Source organism: Parasteatoda tepidariorum, unplaced genomic scaffold (assembly GCF_982258835.1).
Source record: "Parasteatoda tepidariorum strain Cologne lab strain unplaced genomic scaffold, Ptep-v5.0 scaffold_16, whole genome shotgun sequence".
NCBI classification, from domain to species: Eukaryota; Metazoa; Arthropoda; class Arachnida; order Araneae; family Theridiidae; genus Parasteatoda; species Parasteatoda tepidariorum.
Window position 1 is genome coordinate 134,663 of NW_028257375.1, and position 19,408 is coordinate 154,070.

A 19,408-nucleotide genomic window follows, 5' to 3' on the forward strand; every position below is an offset into this window, starting at 1 on the left:
CCTTAATATACTATTCTTATTCAATAAAATGTTTTATTCAAATCTCTTTATTAAATTACGAATAAGTTTTTAGACGACTAAAAATGAAACATTGTATTTTATAATTTAAAGAAAAAGGATTAGCAATAGGTTATTAGTGAAAAAAATATGAAGTTTTACTCTACGCGCGTAAGTTAAATTTCTCGTAAATTATCTACTTTTAAATATTAATCATCCCTATTTAAATATTTCTTCATCTTCGACAAATTATTTTTTTGAAAACAATTTTAATTTTTCTCCGCTTCTTCTAAAAACGGTTGAAACTTCCGATTTTGATTTCGAAAAATACGTAGTTTAAAATGTTATAAAAAATTATACCTCATAATTGTCAAATTTTTTTATCCTCAATTAAATAATAAAAAATAATAAGTAATTGTTAAAAATTATTTTTTTATGAAACTATCTTTTAATAACTCATGAAACTATCTTTGAGTATCTTTTATGAGTGGGTGCATTTTCGTTTTTTTGAAATGATTAATTAATTTTTAAAATATGACTAAAAACGCAAAAAGTGAAATTAACATTAGGGAGTCCGAACTTAGGATCACTCTCCTGACCAAACTATGGGGACCATATTTTTCAGATTGCGGCTACCCCCTATATTTTGAAGGTTAAGAATCCAAATACGTAAAAAATATATATATTAATTCAGAGAAAGTACGTTTCTGATTTCGTAACTTAATAGTTGTCATTAATTAGCATATTTGAGCTCACCCCCCAGGAACCATTATGATTGACACTTAGTGCGAGAAAATAGGATCGTTAGAAAGAAAGTGATTGAGGGTGATATATTTTTTTGAGCACTGTATCATTTAATTAAAACTATCAAGCTTCTTTTACGTCATCTGGTTTTTTGAAAAATATTTTTTTTTTCATAAAAGGCTGTGTTTTATTTATTTTAGTCGATCTTATTTTAGTGGTTTGAACAAAAAAACGCACCAGCTTTGTATTATCTTGGCTTAAATCCGGCAACCCTGTTCGTCAGCTCACTAGCTAAAATGTAGTTATGGCAGAAATTGATTTTACAAATTTTCTATAAACCTACCGTTAAAAAAAGCAGTAACAAGTGTTAACTAATGTTTTATTTGGAATTTTAGAAAGATAAGTAGAACCCGGACCCCCTCCAAGGGGTGTATACGGAGGATTAAAAATTAAAATATTACATTAAATATTTGTTGATTACAGCATAAATTGTAAGATGAAGTAAATGTTCGAACTTTCGAAAACAGAATATTGAATTTTTACTCAAAATGTTAACTTTTTGTAGAAATTTCGTTACTCTACTTTAATCCTTCAAAAATTTTCGTCCGGAAATCCAATAAAAAGATAATACAAAGATATGTTTGGAAAAAAATTTGAACTTATATTAACCCTACTCGAAATGATAAACCATTAAAATTGATAACCCATTGCTTGTTAGCTCACTCCTCTAATAGTTAATTTACCATGAAACAGAAGCTTATGAAAAGAATGCCTTTAAAGTTTTTTTCTGGCCAACCTGTCAAAAGATATATGACACTGACAAGTATTTATTGGATTTTAAACCACAAATTTAAATTTTTACATCGAATTTTAAGCCCATTGCAGGAAACAGATTGCGTTAATCTAGGGATAGATGTAAAAAATTTTGGATTCGCCTTTTCATTTTAACCACTAAAGTCATTTGCAATAAAATGAGTTTTGCAATAAAAAATGAATCAAGTTCATTACCAAAGTTTAAGAAATTATAATGTGCAGTAGGAATTTTAAAAAAATTTATCTATATTTGAAAAAGTCAAATTTCTATTTCATTACTAAATTTTTGAACTATGATGGAAATAAGAATATTATAAAGTGAGTATAGAAATCATTTACAAGCAAGAAAATGAGCTTCACAGACATATTTCAGAGCCAATTTTTTTTTATTTTTTTTTATTACATTTTCGCTGTAATTTTACATACACAAATTATAACATTGAAAAATTTACAGCGATGACACTTAGTTTAATTAAATTTTAGCCAGTTAATTAAATTTGATAAATTTTCGTCAGTTATTCGATTGTGACTAAAACTAGTTTTTACTTTTTAACAATAGCTAACAGCTTAAATTTTGTCTCCAAACGTATTGTAGAAAAGTTTATCCTCGATAGACTATCTTCTGAAAAGTAAATTATCACTATGTCTACTTTTCCTAATTTTTTGATAGACATTCCCTAAATTTAAATACAATTACAATTGTTAAAACTGAAACTGTAGTCTAACAAAGGAATTAGCTGAGCTCACTATTTTCGTTAGCGAACAAACGGAAAAATTTTTTATCAAAACGAGATTTAAAGAATTTTTAACAGAAATTGAAATTCGGCTTCATACGTTACCCATGCAAGGAAATCGCTAGCCCACCAAATAATTTCGTGAAATAACTTTAGTCGACAAAAGATCACTAGGATAAGTTACATCCTAAATAAATGATAGCTAACTTTTATCCAGCAGAAGTCCAGAATTCGTCCACATCATCTATAACGCGTCGTGGATCGAACATAGACGTCTACTAGACGTTTTCTAATGACTTATTTATTAGTAATCCACAATGACTTAAGTATAGACATCTTATAGATAACTATGGTAGACGTAATATGGCTAAAACACGATGTGGACCTTAGGCGACGTCTATGAAACAACTATCAAAAAACGTCTCTTAAAAGGTTTCTCGTAGTCTAAATTTAGACGTAGGATTGAACCGAAATGAATAGCTTAATGAAGAAACACATTTAATAGCCACTATTTACATTTATTTATAATTTATACATATAATGTGTTTTAGTTAAATTTGGCGTCAAATATTTATGATGCCTACTGCAAAAAAAAACAAGATAAAAAAAAAGAACATTAAAAGGCAATTCCAAAATTAAGAAAGAAAATTAATGTTAAAATTGCTGCTTTTCTTTCACATAAACGAGATTTACTTTTTATGCAAGTTTAAATGACTCGTTCATTTTTTTCTTCTCATAGCAACGATTGTTTTTGGTGTTCTAAATGCTTCAATGTTTAGAGTAAGTTATTATACTACCGAGGCCAAGTATTTTTCGAGTTTAATGTGATAAATGAGTAATTTACTATAATAGTTTATTGGAGAAGCATCATTTGAGCTAATATACCACTTCATTGAGTTATTTTCACGAAATTATATTTGCCATGTAAGTGTTTATCATCTGTTCTTCTATATTCCGAACACAATATCGAAGATTATTCTCTAAAACTTAGAATGATTTTGATAAAGAAGAATCTTATTTAAGCAGTAATGACAAGTTAATTACAACATTAGATAAGATATCGTCAATCCATCAAAACTTTACGTTTTTTAGAACGTTAAAAAATGACCCAACCAAGTTATCGAATTTCTGTTTGAAATATTTCAAGCTGGAATTTTGATTCAAATGTTAAAAAATTTTGGAACATCGTTATATAACTCGCCAAAAAGTAATAAAACTGAAATGTTAGTTAATTCATAATCTGAAAATCAAAAGTTTGAATTTTGCCTCTAAATATTACCTCATTGTTGAAAATCATTAACTTGCCAAATATTTTCGCTAGCCCATTAGTTAAAAAAAGTTCTCTAATATACAGTGATGAATGAGAAATTATCGGCAGTTAAAAGCTTCTAAACTTTCCATCTGATCATGATAAACGATATTGGTTTTTCACAAAATTTATTACATGAGAGCAATAGGAAACTTAATGCATATTCCTCGATTGAAAAAACGAAGAAATATTTTGGAAAACCTTTTACATTTTAATATTGTTCGCTTTTTACTTTGCTTTGGCATTTCATTCGTTGCACGCTTTGGTCACCTCTGCGTTAAGTTATTTGAAAGTATTGTTTTCCCCATCTGGAGGAAAAAAAATTGGCAAAACTATCTCATTTCTGACAATAAAAACCAACTGTTTTTATTGTCAGAATCAACCATGCCCGTTTTAAGACATCGTTAGCCTATATTAAAATATCAGATTTTCGTTAGCTCATCCACCAAACAATATTATGGCCAAAACAAATGTGAGCTAATTTTTGACCTGCAAGTCACAAGTTTGAGCTTGCACCAAAACCTTGATCCATTGTATGGAATGGTTAGTGAAAAAAAAACTTCATTCAAAGTAAAAATTACTGCCGAAACAGCTTTTAGTTAATTCTTAAAAAAAGTCTGCCACTTTGAAACTTAGTTCGAAATTGCACCACGTAATGTTAACTCGTATGCACTAACTTTTGCACTACAGTTTCTACTGTGCACTACAGTTTCATACAACCTGCTGACATTTTTTGACATGTTTTTGCTGCTTACAGATAATTTTTGAACTAAATTTACAATTTTTTTATTTCGAAGTGATAGTTTATTGAGACTCCGGTAAAAAAGGTTTCTCAGCCGATTAAAAAAAATTATAAGATTTAAAAAAAAACTACGACAAAAACTGATCTTCAGCCAAAAAAATTCAGAAGTTTTGTCCGAAAACATTAGCCTATTGTAAGAAATCGTGAGCTCATGCTCGATCACCGATACTTTTCGTTAGCTATTCAATCAAACGAAAGTTATGCTGACTAAAGCATGTTTTGGCTAATTAAAATCTGAAAATTTCAATATTGCCTTTAAGTAAATATTAAGACAGCCCACGGTAGAAAAATATTTTATAACCATCGTTGAACAGCCAACCGATTTCGGATATACGCCTAATAATGTTTAATTCCGTAACCTTGTAATTTTGAACCCAATCCAGAAGACAAGGAAACTCCTGGATCAAGTATTGAGAGATTTTTTGATGGAACTAACCCTCATTTGCGTTACATGAAGAGGAGAATCATGTAAACCTTCCACGGTTAGCCGGACTGCAAGGGGACTCTAACCCATGATCCGTCTACCACTGAGGGTATTTTACGCCAACATCGACTCAACCAGCCATTACTGGGATTCGAATCCGGTTTACCTCATCGAAATGCAAGCTCTCTATACTCTGAGCCACCACGGTACCGGTAGAAAAATAGTGGCCAAAACAGATTTTTGTAAACACTTGATAAATCTAAGCATTTTTTTAATTTCAAACATTAAAACCTGATACGCCCAACTAAGGAAATCATTTGCCCACTTAAACTTGAAACTAAACAAGATTACTGAAAGTTTATCAAAAACACTGGAGGTTTCAATTATGCCACCGTTATTCCGTACTCAGAAATCATTATTCTAACCCGCTCAAAAAATTCATTCGTCTTAATCATTACGGTTAAGACAAATATTAGCTACTTTTTAAACTGTAAACAAGTTCAAATTTGACCTCCAAACCTTAACCTATAAAAAATCATTATCCTGCGGGGCACCGACCGAGACTAGGTTACAACCAAAACAAGTAAAAAAAGCAAAGCTGAATTTTTTCTAGCAAAACAGAACAAAAAAATCGTTAACCTTTTCACCAAAAAAATATGACCAAGAAAGGTATTATTTTTGACCTAGAAAACACGATTAAAATTTTCCTTTAAACAATAGCCCCTTGTATTTTAATACTTATTCCATCGGCTAAAAAATACAGAAATAGTTTAAAGTTTATTTTTGACCAAGAAACTACGAATTCGAATTTTCCCTGCAAACGTTAAACTTTTATAGGAAATCGTTAAAACACCAAATTTTTTGTTGACCTATCAGACAAAAATCAAAAACTCTAAATCAAAATGATTTGAGAACTTAATCCATCTCTTTTGAGTTACACTCTTTCTTCCTGTTCTTGTGAATATTCGATTTCGTGTGCTTTGAATGCCAATACATTGTATACTGTAATACTTATTATATACTATATATTATTACATATTAAATTTAATTTCTAATTGTTTTTTTAGGCTTATTTTTGCAAGAGAGAAGAGAAAGCCCTAATGGCAACTAAAATGCGACTATTTGCTGCTAAGTTCCATGCGAGGTAACTATGGTTACTATTTTTGCAAAAAAATAACTAAAAAGAAACAATTTTCAGAAAAATAACTTTCAAAAAAGATTAATTTAAAAAAAAATTTTATTACCAAACTAGAAGGTTGTGCCATAATATCTTATTAACAAATTTGTATAAAAAGATCAGATTTTAAAAAATCAATGCCTGGAAAGCAATGGATAAATTTATAAAAAATAAAATGCTCGGAAACAAATTTGAATTTGTATTAAAAGCGCAATATCAGTTTTTGAGCAATATCAAAAAGTGATAATTCAGTTTTTTTATCGAGTGTCGTAATATCATATGTCAGAATCTTGTATTTAAAAAAAACGAAGCAGGACTAAAAAGTGATCAGTAAACATAGTCGATTTATTAATGAATGCGCAAATTAAAGAGTCAGAATGTGCCTATTTCATAATTCGAATTTCAGGTGTCTTAATCTCATGCAAAAAATATCGCAATGTGAAAAACTTAAAAGGAAATGATCAGAAAACGACTTGGATTCACAACAGAATAGTCGCTAATTAAGCGTGATAGAATGTGATTATTGGAAAATTTAGTCAGGGATTCTCTGCATTCTGGTTTTTCTTTTAACTTGGAATTCAAGTATCGTAATATGTTGAAAATATTGGAGTTTCAAAAAACATGGTCGAAAGAAAAGAGAGATTGAAACAACGTAGGTTTACGATCGAAACTTTATTTTCACACATCAATATGTGATCACTCAAATTCGAAATATGCGTTTCGTAATAATATCACATCAAAATATTGGAAATTAAACTAAATCTTGCAGAAATGGCATTTTTTCAGTTGTCAATAAAAATTCTGACTATTTGTTTAAGCACAATTATATTTTAACTTTTACAAATATAATTTGATATCAAAAATATGCACGCGCAGCAAATGTAACTATGGATTAAAAAAGAACTAAAACATAAGCGGATTATTACCCAATATTTTTAAAATTAAAACTAAAGGAAATTTTTTTTAAAAAATAATTATGCTTTTCTAACATCAAAACAATAAAATCTTCGTGATGTTATAAATTCAGTAAAGATTACAGTATAAATGACAATAACAAGTTTCGACAATAATAAATAAAATAGCTACAATCAAATGATATATTTTGGTTAGTTTCTTTCCTGTGCAAAAAAAAAATCGATGCTCTGAATATAATCAAGTTTTACAAACATTATGTAATAACAGATAATAAAAAAATGTGCACATAAATACCTACAAAACCTTTTCAAAATTAAACGGATTTGGATTATAAACTTTTAGTCGTTCAGGGTGCAAAAAAAATAAATAAATAAACGAATCATTCTGTTAACTTTTGATCTAAAGATTAGATCTTCACATTCTGTGACTCATTCCTAAAGGCCTGTTTACACGGTCCAATTTCTTGTATCCGAGAAATTGGACGGATTTGTCTTTCCAAGAAATTTGATGATTCGTTGACACTATCCAAGTTCTTGAATGTCACTGATTGGACGGGAGAAACACTTGCGCATGCGCATTGTTCATATTCAACATTATGAAATCATGCTTATATGACTTTAAAATTACTGAATAAATTCATATAAAATCACGATAACACAAATAAACCGCAACAGATCAATTTATTTGGACTAAAATATATGAAAACAGACAACAAAATGTCATAATTTGCTGCCTGCTTGTTGACGTCACAAAACCTAGGACGGTGATTGGTTAAGGGATAAAAAACTTGGATGGAAAGTAGAACATGCTCTACTATCGTCCAAGAAGTTGGACCAAGTTCTTGGATGTTTGTTTACACGATCCAAGCTCAAAGCAAAACAAGTTTCCATCAATATCAATCAATCTCTGTCCAAGAAATTGGATCGTCTAAACAGGCCTTAAAAGTTCAAGGGGATGATTTCAAATATGCGACTTCAAAAGTGCAGAGGCGATATTTTAAGTTACGAAATCATACACTAAAACGTACTTTCTCTGAATAAACATGGCATTTTTTCGATGGATTCGAATTACTGAACCCCAGAATGTAAAGGTTAATGGCAATCTGATAAATAGCTCGAGAGCTTTTTAAGCGAATTGAAAACTTTTTGCTCTCAGTTATATTGACAAAAATTGTCTGAAACTAACTGTTAGTAAGTATTTATTATTTTATTTAATAATAGTCAGAAAAAATTTGAAGGTATACTTTTTTTAATCGTTTTATAAGAAGGTAATATAACATGGAAAAAATACAAAATTTGAGCGAAATTGTTCGAATAGTTCCTGAGAAATCAAATTTTTAATAAATGATTTTTTTTTTTAAGTAGATTTCTCAAGAATCCTAACACCGTATTTGAACAATATGAATTTAAACCAACCTGCATCACAAGTCTTTTCTTAAAGAAATTTTTTTAATTAATTAAATTTAATTAGTTTTAAAAGTTGTTTTGAAGAAAAAGTGCCATATGAATCATTGGAATATTAGGGGAAAAGAGGGCTTTTTATATCTTTATGAAAATACATTATAAGAATTTGCATGATTCATAATTAAACAAGCTCTGATTTTTCTATGCATAAGATGCTTATTACTTTTTTTTATTCTTAAGATAAAGATAATTATTTAATGAAAAAAAAAATTACTGTTATTGTCACTTTAATGATACTTTTTTTGAGAAACTTAACTGTTGTAATGGTTGGTTACAAACTACATATTATGGTCTTAATATTGCATTGTTACCATATTTCTACAATTATTACTTTCAATTATAAGAGTAGAATTTTTTTTATATAAGCCTGAGCTCCTAACAATTTGCAGTTAGGTCTGTCTTTATTTTTCCAAAAAGTGGTTTGTATTCATTGTTAAATCGCTTCATGGGTTCAAATTAATTATCGAGCGTGGCAGAGGTACCTCCTATTTTTAGTATTTCACAGTTTTGTGGAGACTATTCCCACCATTGGAGGCAAAAATATTCTGTGGAGGGATTTACGCTACAACAACAGGGGATCTATTTGAAATCTATTCAACAGATTCCGAAAATGTTTTTCAAGGAGATTTCACCCCTGATAAAATTCAAGATTTGCTAGCATCTCTTTGCTTGTGGTTGTGGAACATTAAGTAAAATAAAAATTTAGTCAGGGATTCTCTGCATTCTGTTTTTTCTTTTGAATGCTGTAGAATTTTTTATTTTAAATTCTGCCCTATCTTAAGAATTTTATTTCATATTTTTTTTAAGTAAAAAAAAAAACTCATTTGCGTTGATCGATTTGGCTCCTTTCTGAAATAGTGCGTATATGGCATTCGCCATACTTGCCACACCCTAGATACGTCACTGGAGATGGACTGAAAAGAAACCGACAAGAAGAAGAAAATCATTTTATACATGAAAATGGAATTAAACACAACACTGTCTCCCATCACAGAAACTGTTCAAATTTGCAGTCGACAAAATTAACGCACTCTGTTCAATGTTCGGCCGTCGCACATTGGTGAAAACACCGTAGTGTCAGCAGCTTCGAATATCCGAGAAGCAAGGTCTTCAGCAGAATCCATAGGACCATCGTAGTAGATGAAGCTCTTCAGATGACACCAGAAGAAAAAGTCCATACATGACAAATCGGGTGAAGGCCAGTTAATTGGGCAGCCACGACCCATATATCTTGCACCCATCCACAATGTAATGGGCTGGTGTCCCGTAGTGTTGGAAGCACATGCGTTGCGTGATGTGTGCTGGAGCACGGTTTAATAGTTCTGTCAACACCTCTTGCATATACAAGGGAATTTCCCTCCAGTCTTGTTGGTAGGTATGATAATCAGATGACTGTGCATGATTCCGCCAAACATTTAGCTCGAAACGTTGATGGAACAAACGTGGGTGCATTGCGTACTGGTTTTCGGTTGCCCCCACGATAGTTGTAGGTATCCGAAATACTCTTCCGTGTGAATGTGCATTCGTCAATGAACAACACGTGTGCACAAATTTTTGTGTTCGCAGTCATCTTTAACACTTGTTCTATCAAAACCACGTGATAAAATTGACGTGTGTCTGATAATCCGATGCTTCCATGCTCTAAACTCTCAGCGCATTGTAGTGATGTATTCTTTTATTTCGCATGAATCGGGAAACTGCTTGTGACATCGTCTGCGTGCTAGATACAGGCCTTTCGCTGATATGATGCAAAATTTCGTCCGATATAAATTGCATTCTTATACACCTGCCACGTCCGTGCAACTTGAAAAAGAATTTGTTGGTTCAGTCGTTGAAATATTCTTGCATCAGGGACTGTCATGTTGGAAAACGCTCTCGGTGCCATCTTTGAGCTTCCCTTGCATTGTCGTATGTAGTTCCATGCAATGCATCTCCACCTTCTCCTCTGACTTGAGTACGTATTCTTCTGAATCCACAGAGCAAATAAAAGCAGTTACTGTGAGCAGCAATCGCTATTAGGTTCCCTCTAGCTCGTTGCTGCTTGCGTTTGGACCATGGATTGTATGGTGATTTATGGTTGTTTAGGTGCGTTCTATCATTCCCTAACATATGTTCCATGCGTTTTTGGACCTGTACATGATCAGGATTGAAGAGCATGTGGAGGGGAATTTTCTTATATCGAATCAGCGCTTTGCAAACTTATCCAATAATGAACCCAATTAACTCTTTATTACATTTTTTTTTAACTTGTGTGTTACTTTTATTATTCGAGGCAACTATTATATGCAGTGAGTGTCGCAACTTCATCCAGTGTTTGGAACATTTATCCAACATTTTTCCAGTGTTTGGAACTTCATCCAGTGTTTGGAACTTTCTTTCTTCCAAAAACGTTCCATATGCGAATCTTTGATGCGGCAAGAATTAGAATTCTTGCCGCTGTAATATATCACGATCAATGGTAGCGGATGTGATCCGTGGGTGTAATTCTACGAAATCACGTTACCTAGGGAATATCAATACAAAATCTTTGTTGTAACCCCTTAAAAAAATATCTCAGGGATTTAAATTTGGAGTTCAAACCGATTTTATTTCAAATTCCGGAAGGAATTGTAACACACCCTGCAATTCTGATGATACTATTTAGACTGCTTTTTTGGAGCTATGATACTACTAAAGTTACTATTTTTCTGATAGGGAAGAGTTCTGGCTTTAAATGAGCAGTATAATGATGTACACTATACGTCAGGTAAGAATGTCCTTTTCATGATTTGTTAGTTTTGTAATCTTCACATGTTTTGAGCAAAAATTGAGTTTTTCAGCTTTCAGTAAAGTTTTTGAAACAATTTTCAGTTCATCTGTCTAGTTGCAGTAGAAAAACTTTTATGTTGTTCTTTTTCGAAAACTATCACTTCTTTTTGTTAATATTGCTGCATGTTTCTTTTGTTGGTTTTATTCTCAGAATTGCAGATTTAAACTGAAATGGGACATCTTTAAAACTACTTCTGTAATAAAATTACATTTTGATGAACAGTGCATAAAAGAAAAAAAAACAAATCAGCCTGAATACTTTTGATTGAATGATTAGATCTTCAGGTATTCGGTCTAAATCTTAATAGTTCGAAGGTAAAAATTTAAATAAGCTAATTTTTAACACAGACAATATATGAAGTTACGAAATCAGACGCAAAAACGTACTTTCTCTGAATAAACATACTTTTTTTCCGACTTATTCTGATTTCTGACCCTCAAGATATGAGGAGTACTAGGAATTTGGAAAATATGATTCCCAAAGTTTGATCAGAGGAGTGGTTTTAAGTTTGGACCCTTTAATGTTAATTTCACTTTTTGCGCATTTCGCCATATCTCGAGAATTTTTTAAACGAATTGAAAATATTTTGTTCATAATTATAAAATTCATTTATCCGATAATTCCATGCAATAAATGACTTAATAATTATTTATTATGTTTTAGTTTCCTTAATGACAGGAATTTTTTTTTAATATTATGGTATTCTAATTTCTGCGTCACTTCAAAGAATATCACTTTAGTTTGATGAAACCAATTAAAGGAAAGAACGGTTTTTTTAAAAAATAAATAAATAAATAAAAAGCAACACCTATATACAAATGAATTATGAGATGATAGCTAAGCTCTTCGCGCACACCTTGCCAAGCAGTAGCTTGTGACATCTTATGGCAGTGGCGCTATGATCGCATTTATGTAGTGGTACCTCGTCGAATTTTCTCGCCGAATATTGTAGCGTAATAGCGTTCTGAAACATCGTAGCTTAGCCCAATATTTGTTTTTAACATTTTTTTGTTTACCCATCTTCAGTATCGCCAGTCTTCATCGTCTACACAATGCAACACTGTGGCGGACAGTTGGAAGACACAAAGCAAGCCAATCACAGGCTACTTGTGTTTTATATCTTATATCCGCCGTCGAACCAATTTTGGGTTTACGACTACTAACGTTAACTCTGGACCCTTGTAATTTTGAACCAATCCAGAAGACAAGGAAACTCCTGGCTCAGTACCCCCAGAGGTATGATTTGTTATGGCAACATGGTGGACTTTGTTACTCGACAGATTTATGGTGCATCTGTCACTATTTACTACACAGGGAGTCTTCGGCAGGCGGAGATCGAACCCATGATCTCTTGGACGCAGGCCCAGTTCCCTACAAACAGGCTACTTGCTGTAAAGACCTCTAGGTTTCGAGAAAGTTCATAGAGATAGAGAGAGAGAGGAGAAGCAGTTCGCCAACCTGATCAAGACCACAAAAGAGGAACAAAGCTGTCTCAAGACAATTATTAGCCATTTCTAGCCGAAAGGGATCGCCTCGTGAAAGCGACACAACTGCCTCGCAACCTGCATAATACAGCAGAGAAATCTATTTTACGGATAAGTCAACTGGAGTGTAATACAGGTGGCCCGTATGCCAGTCGTCCTGAAGCCTGCATACCGTTTACCGTGAACCACAGTCTAGCATGTTTCCAAAAACACCTCTGGGGAGTGGGTTTTCTTCAGCGATGTGTTGAGTTTAAATCTGGACACCGATTTGAGACGTATTCTCATCTAGAGAGATCCCGGGACTCGATATTCGTCCTTTAACATTGTCGAAAAGGACCACTATGATCGAGGTGGTCTGATGGTCTGGGCAGGCATCATGGTAGGCAAACATACCGGTCTGTTCGATTGAGGTACTCTGACAGGTCAGTGATACAGGGACACAATCCTTGCACCCTATGTGACACTTTTTCGCGGAACATATGGACCAAATTTCAACCTCTTGTTCGATAACGCTACCCCATACAGGGCTCAGTTCGGGATAATTACCTCTAATCGGGTAATATTCAACTACTAAAGTGGCATGCGATGTCCCCTGAACTGAATCCCATCGAACAGGTATGAAAAATCCATGGATGCTTCATTGTAGCTTAAAGACCAACTTCAATGACCATCGGTGAGCTCAAGGTTAACTTGGGGCAAGAGCGGGTGTGGTTGCCATAGTCATTGATATCTACCCTGATAAACAGTATGAAACACCGATGCGAGAGTTGTGTAGCTGTTTGGGGCGATTATACACCCTATTAGAAATATATGAAAAATTACTCACATTCTTTGAACCAGGGTCCGCTTTTACGAATTTGTGCAAATAGGGTCCAGTTATTGCAAAAAACTTTTTCAAGGAGTTTTTAAATTGTAGATACATACAAGATTATGCTCGGCACTGTAAAATTATAATAAAAAAAATTAAATTTTCAAAAATAAACAGCAATTGCTGCTTCTAAATTAGAGATGCAACATACAGGGCTGATTGTGCTCCGGAAAAAATCCGTATTTCCGGATTTTTCGCTAACAGTGATCCGGAAGTTTCCGGAGATTGAAGGTCCAGACGTTTAAAAAAATCATTAATCATAGAAATTTCCGGAAATCAAATTTTCAAAGGTGGAACTTAAAAACACAGTTTATTTTATTTGTTTGTAAGGGAGAGCCAGAGAGATACTTTATAAGCATGTAATCATGATTAATATTCATTTTTTATCAGTAAATAGTTGTTATAATTATAAACTCAAGAAAAAAAGACATATTTGTAAATTTTAATTACTTCTCCAGGTCATCATAGGTATGTGTAAATGGTATAGGTATGTGTAAAATTGTAAATATATTTTAAGTAAACTAAGAAATATTGAGAAAAGGGAAAAATAAACTTTTTAAATTTTTTTCAATTGAAACCTTTTTTTAACTCACGAAATTTTCCGGAATTTTGCTCACAATCACCCTTGAACATGAAAATATATGGTATTTAGCCTATACCTGCTGAAAGCAGAATATTCATTTCCGACGAATAATGGAAGAATCGTCAGCTGGAGACAAAACTTAATTCGTTTACATCCATCTTTCTTGGTTTCTGCCCTGGGAAGGGTTTATTCGATTAACAAAACAATAATGAAGATAAACAAATTAGTGAAGGGTTCGATTAAAAGAAAAATCATTTTGTGAAGAGTCCTTTTTTAAGTTGAAATATTTTGTGAAGGGTCCGTTAACGGACCCAAATTTCTTCTAAACAGATCCCTGTGGTTTGAACAAAAAGCGCACCAGCTTTGTTCTATCTGGCTCAAATCCGGCAACCCTGTTTGTAGCTCACTTGCTAAAATGTAGTTATGGCTGAAATTGGTTTTACAAATTTAGTGATCTATAAACCTACCGTTAAAAAAAGCAGTAACAAGTTTTAATTAATCTTTTATTTAGAATTTTAGAAAGATAAGTAAAACCGCAACACACTCGAGGGGGTTATACAGAGATTATAAGTTAAAATATGCAACAAATATTTGATGTAACTGCATAAATAGTAAGATGAAGTAAATCTTAGAATTTTAGAAAACACAATATTTAATTTTTATTCAAAATGTTAGCTGCTCGTAGAAATTTTGTTTCTCTACTTTAGTCCTTCAAAAGTTTTCATTCGGAAATTCAATAAAAAGATAATACAAAGATATGTTTAAAACAAAAAGTTGAACGAATATTAGCCCACTCGAAATGATAATCCATTAAAATTGATAAACCATTGCTTGATACTGATAGCCCATTCACCATGAAACAGAAGCTTATTAAAAGAAATTGTTAGCCCCTTAACGTTTTTTCTGGCTAAGATGTCATAAAAATATGACGGTGACAAATATTTATCGGATTTTAAACCGCATGTTTAAATTTTTGCGTCGAAGTTTAAGCCCATTGCAGGAAACAGCTTGCGTTAGTTTAGGTATAGGTGTAAATTCGCCTTTTCATTTTAAAAATCATTTGCAAGGAAATGAATTTCGCAATAAAAAATGAATCAAGTTCATTACCAAAGTTTAAAAAAGTGAACATCGTATTTAAAAATTAGCTCATTGTAAGAAATTATTAGCCCTACATTTGACCACCAAAAATTTTCTTTCCAATAAAAAAGTTATTTCAAAAACAATCTCTAGATATTTTTTGATCATTAAACGAGAAAATTGAATTTTTCTATCGAACTTAAGCCAATTAGTAAAATTTTATCCCGTGAAAAAGTTTCGTATGCTAAACAGCAAAAAAAAAATGTAAATAAATTTAAAAAAATATAGCTGAGGCAAATTTGTTTTTGACAGAGAACTTCAAAAGAATGAATTTTACCTCCAAATTTAAATTTATAATTGGATATCATTAGCAAAACAAATATTTTGTTCGAACATAAGAATTACGGCCGAAATAAGAGTTTTGTTAAGTTTTAAAAATTCTGATATTTTGGAAGTAAAATTTAAACTTTTTACCAGCAATAATTAGTGTATATGAGGATATCGTAAGCTTATAACAACAGCGAACTTTTCATTAGCCAACTAGCTTAAATTTTTTTACCGCGATAAGGAAAGATCCCCCGATGTCTCTCAGTGGGTCTTTGGGAAGAACTGAGGTTCGATGACCTTCTTGTAGTCTTCAGATCGATTTCAATGAGATCGGCTACTACATCACCATCATGCCATTGCGCAGTGGACCAGCATCCAAGGTTTCGTGGCCAAAATTAGTATTTCGATAAACTTTGTTTCAAAATTATTATATATAGCAATGAGGGGGGGGTATTTAGGGGCTTTTATGTGCAGGTAAATTGAATTCATAACTAAAATTTTGAAATACATTGAAAATACCCCCCCCCCCCAAAATGGCGGCTGAAATATGGCGAGCAAAAATAAAAATAATAATATAGTACGTTTAAATAATTAAATATAGCAATGAAAATATAATAATTTTCGTAATTTTATATTAAAAATGAAAAGCAAATTATATTTCCGAGGTAATATTACAAAATAACGCGAAAACAGGAAGAAAAAAAATATTTTTGTTTTTTGGTATATTTAGTTCACCTGTGCAATACGGGCCAAATGGGCAGGTTTTATCGAAAAAAGAAACATCAAAGAAGACAACAAAAAAAAATTAGCTAATTACCTGGTAAAACTTTTTGGAACTAAGTTTTGAATGTCATTCAAACATTGTAAAATGTCAAATGATAAGATACAAACTATAAGTTTGTCAAGAGTATTAACTAATCCAACAAATTGAAAAGTTGTACTATAATTTCAGACTAATTATTCTGATAAAAATGTAACAGTGAGGTGAAATTCCCATACATGTTTCTGAAATAAAAATTTAAAAACAATTTTAACATATTTCTCATTACATTTTACTCTCGTCGGTTCAAAAAGTAAATTATAATGTTTGGAATGATAATGATAAATAATGTTTTAATTAAATTATAATGTTTTAATTATGAATACTTAATTTGGGCTATATTAAAACTGCCTACACTTATTTTAGTTCAAAATTTAACTTTTAACTTTTGGCCAAAGATGATAGTCTTCTGGCCCACAGTGCATTGGTCCATGAAATAATTAACCATTAACCTCCATTACCCCCTCAGTCTATAACAGTTTAGGCTATAGCAGGAATGCTTGCTTTTAACATGCTTGCATGTATTTTGAAGCCATAACAACTTTCATAGCTGATTAAGCTTATTTTTGGACCGAATTTACGAATTTTGTTTGGAACTGTTAGCACGTGTGAAATTAATCTTATATTGATCCGCCAAATACTTTCGCCAGCCCAGCCATTAAAAAAAAGAGCTTCAACAACAAGTTTGAACTGATTTTTGGTCAGGAAAGAATCGTTCTGATCTTTGTCTCATCTCAATACGTTTACCAATTCATAGCTAGCGTCGAACAGCCAATCCACTCCTGAGTTCATGACTCTCAATGTCCAACTCCATAGCCTTGTAATTTTGAAACCATCTCAGAAGACAGGGAAACTCCTGGATCAAGTATTGGAATAAAACTAGCCTTCGTGAAGGATTTTTTGAAGAAACAAATCAGAAGTGGAAAACAAGGTAAGGAAAAGCGCGAAACATGGAGAGAAAAACCACGAAAGCCTCTCCCATTAAGTCCGACTGCAAGGGAGTTCGAACTCATGATCCATCTGCCATCGAGGGTATTTTTCGTCGCCAGTGTTGTCTGTGAGAGCCAGGAGTAGAATTATTTAAGACCAGCCTCCTCTGGGATTTCAACCTAGGGCACCCCTTTAGGACGAGAAGCTCTCTGTCTCCCGCGACTCTTATTGTCTAAATAAATAATCCTACCCATTGTAAGTACCAAAAAAAAAATGTTTTGAAAATTGTTCCACTCGCAATTTCAAAATCTGCGAACAAACGTAATCCATATTAATCGTTAACTTACGTTCTCCCTCAAAATATTTTCGTTAGCTCATCGCTCACCCTAAAATTGTGGCCAAAATAAGTTCTACCGAATTTTTGACTTAAATACCACAAGTTTTAATTTTATCACCAAGCTTCAGACTGTTGTGTGAAATAGTTTTTCCACGTGTCAAAAAATAGAGTATGACTAAAACCAGTTTTAACTTTTTAACAATAACTTAAAGTTTAAATTTTGTCTCCTATCGTAGACCTGTTGTACAAAAAGTTTATCCTGCGATAGACAACCTTTTGAAAAGAAAATTATCATTATGGCTACTTTTTCCTAATTTTTTATAGATATTCACTACATTTAAAAACAATTACAATTGTTAAAACAGAAACTGTAGTCTAACTAATTTATTAGCTGAGCTCACTTGCTATTTTCGTTTGCCAAACCGTCAAAAAAGAAATCGAATAGAAACGTTAAACTTTTGTAGAAAATCGTTAACCAACCAAATTTTTTGTAAGCCTATCAGACAAAAATGTATTGAGAATTTTATCCATCTCTTTTGAGTTTCCTGTGATTGAGTTAATTTCCGAACTTGTGTGCTTTAAAGTACTTATTATATATGTTGCGTACGCAGTGCAGCGCCATCTGTAGTAAAGTAGACTCCCTTCAAACGCTCACTCTCGAAACGGCAACGGGGAGACAGCTCTGGAAGATGTTCTAGCGATAATTATTTATTTTGTATTGTCTTTAAGTGTTTTCTTAATACTAAAAGCTTTAAATGTAACCCCGTCCTTAACATATATTGTAATGCTTATTATATACTATATATTATTATATTTGATTTCTAATTGTTTTCATTTCAATTTTAGGTTTATTTTTTGTAAGAGAGAAGAGAAAGCCTGTAATGGCAACTATTTGCTACTAAGTTCAATGAGAGGTAACTATACCTACTATTTTAACAAAAAATAGCTAAAAAGTTAGAATTAACAGAAAAAAAGAAAACTTTAAAAGAAAGATTAATTTAAGGAAATTATTATTGCCAAACTAGTAAGTTGCGTCATAATATATAAACAAATTTGTATAAAATATCAGATTTTAAGAAAATCATATGAAATGACTGAAAAGCAAAGGATAAATTGATAAAAAAATGCACGGAAACAAATTTGTATTAAAAGCGTCGTGAATCAAAAAGTGATAATTCAGAAAAGTGATAATTTGCGTCGAAATATCATATATCAAAATCTTATACTAAAAGAAAACCAAAACAGAAATAAACAATGTAAACGACGTCGATTTATTAGTGAATGCATCAGAATGTGCTTACTTTGTAATTCGAATTTCAACGTCTTAATCTCTTACAAAAAATATCGGATTGTTAAAAAGAGGAAATGATTAAAAAACGACATGGATTCACGATAGAATAGTCGCTAAATTAAGCTTGTTAGAATGTGATTATTTTACAATTCGGAATTCGAGTATCGTAATAGGTTGAAAATAGTGGAGTGTCAAAAACCATGGTTGAAAAAAAAGAGATTGAAACAACGTAGTTTTACGATCGAAACTTAATTTCGCACGTCAAAATATGGTGCACAATTTCGTCCGTTACAAATGGCATTCTTGAGGCCATATCACACATAGCGAAAATTCGTTCAATTACTCCATGTGTTCAACAACCACCTGAAACAGTTGAACTATGGTTGCCATACGGTTGAAAAGAGTTGACCATTGGTAAACGAGTGATTTCTTTCTCTTTAGGCGATTTAGCACTTTATTCATAGACGGATAAAATTTTTCATCGAAAGACTCAGCTCGTGTGTT

At 32.1% G+C, this 19,408-nt stretch overlaps 1 long non-coding RNA gene across 4 annotated transcripts in view; it reads left to right on the forward strand.

The window, feature by feature from the left end:
* The window catches only part of LOC147800833 (uncharacterized), a 125,838-nt gene that overhangs the window by 94,216 nt on the left and 12,214 nt on the right, over positions 1-19,408 (forward strand). For 2 of the 4 annotated variants that reach the window (XR_015431081.1, XR_015431082.1), the window contains exons 7-9: positions 5,891-5,967; positions 11,073-11,124; positions 18,460-18,527. This is a non-coding gene — a long non-coding RNA (uncharacterized LOC147800833). The remainder of the gene's footprint in view (positions 1-5,890; positions 5,968-11,072; positions 11,125-18,459; positions 18,528-19,408) is intronic. The other 2 variants (XR_015431083.1, XR_015431084.1) reach the window with 2 other exon arrangements.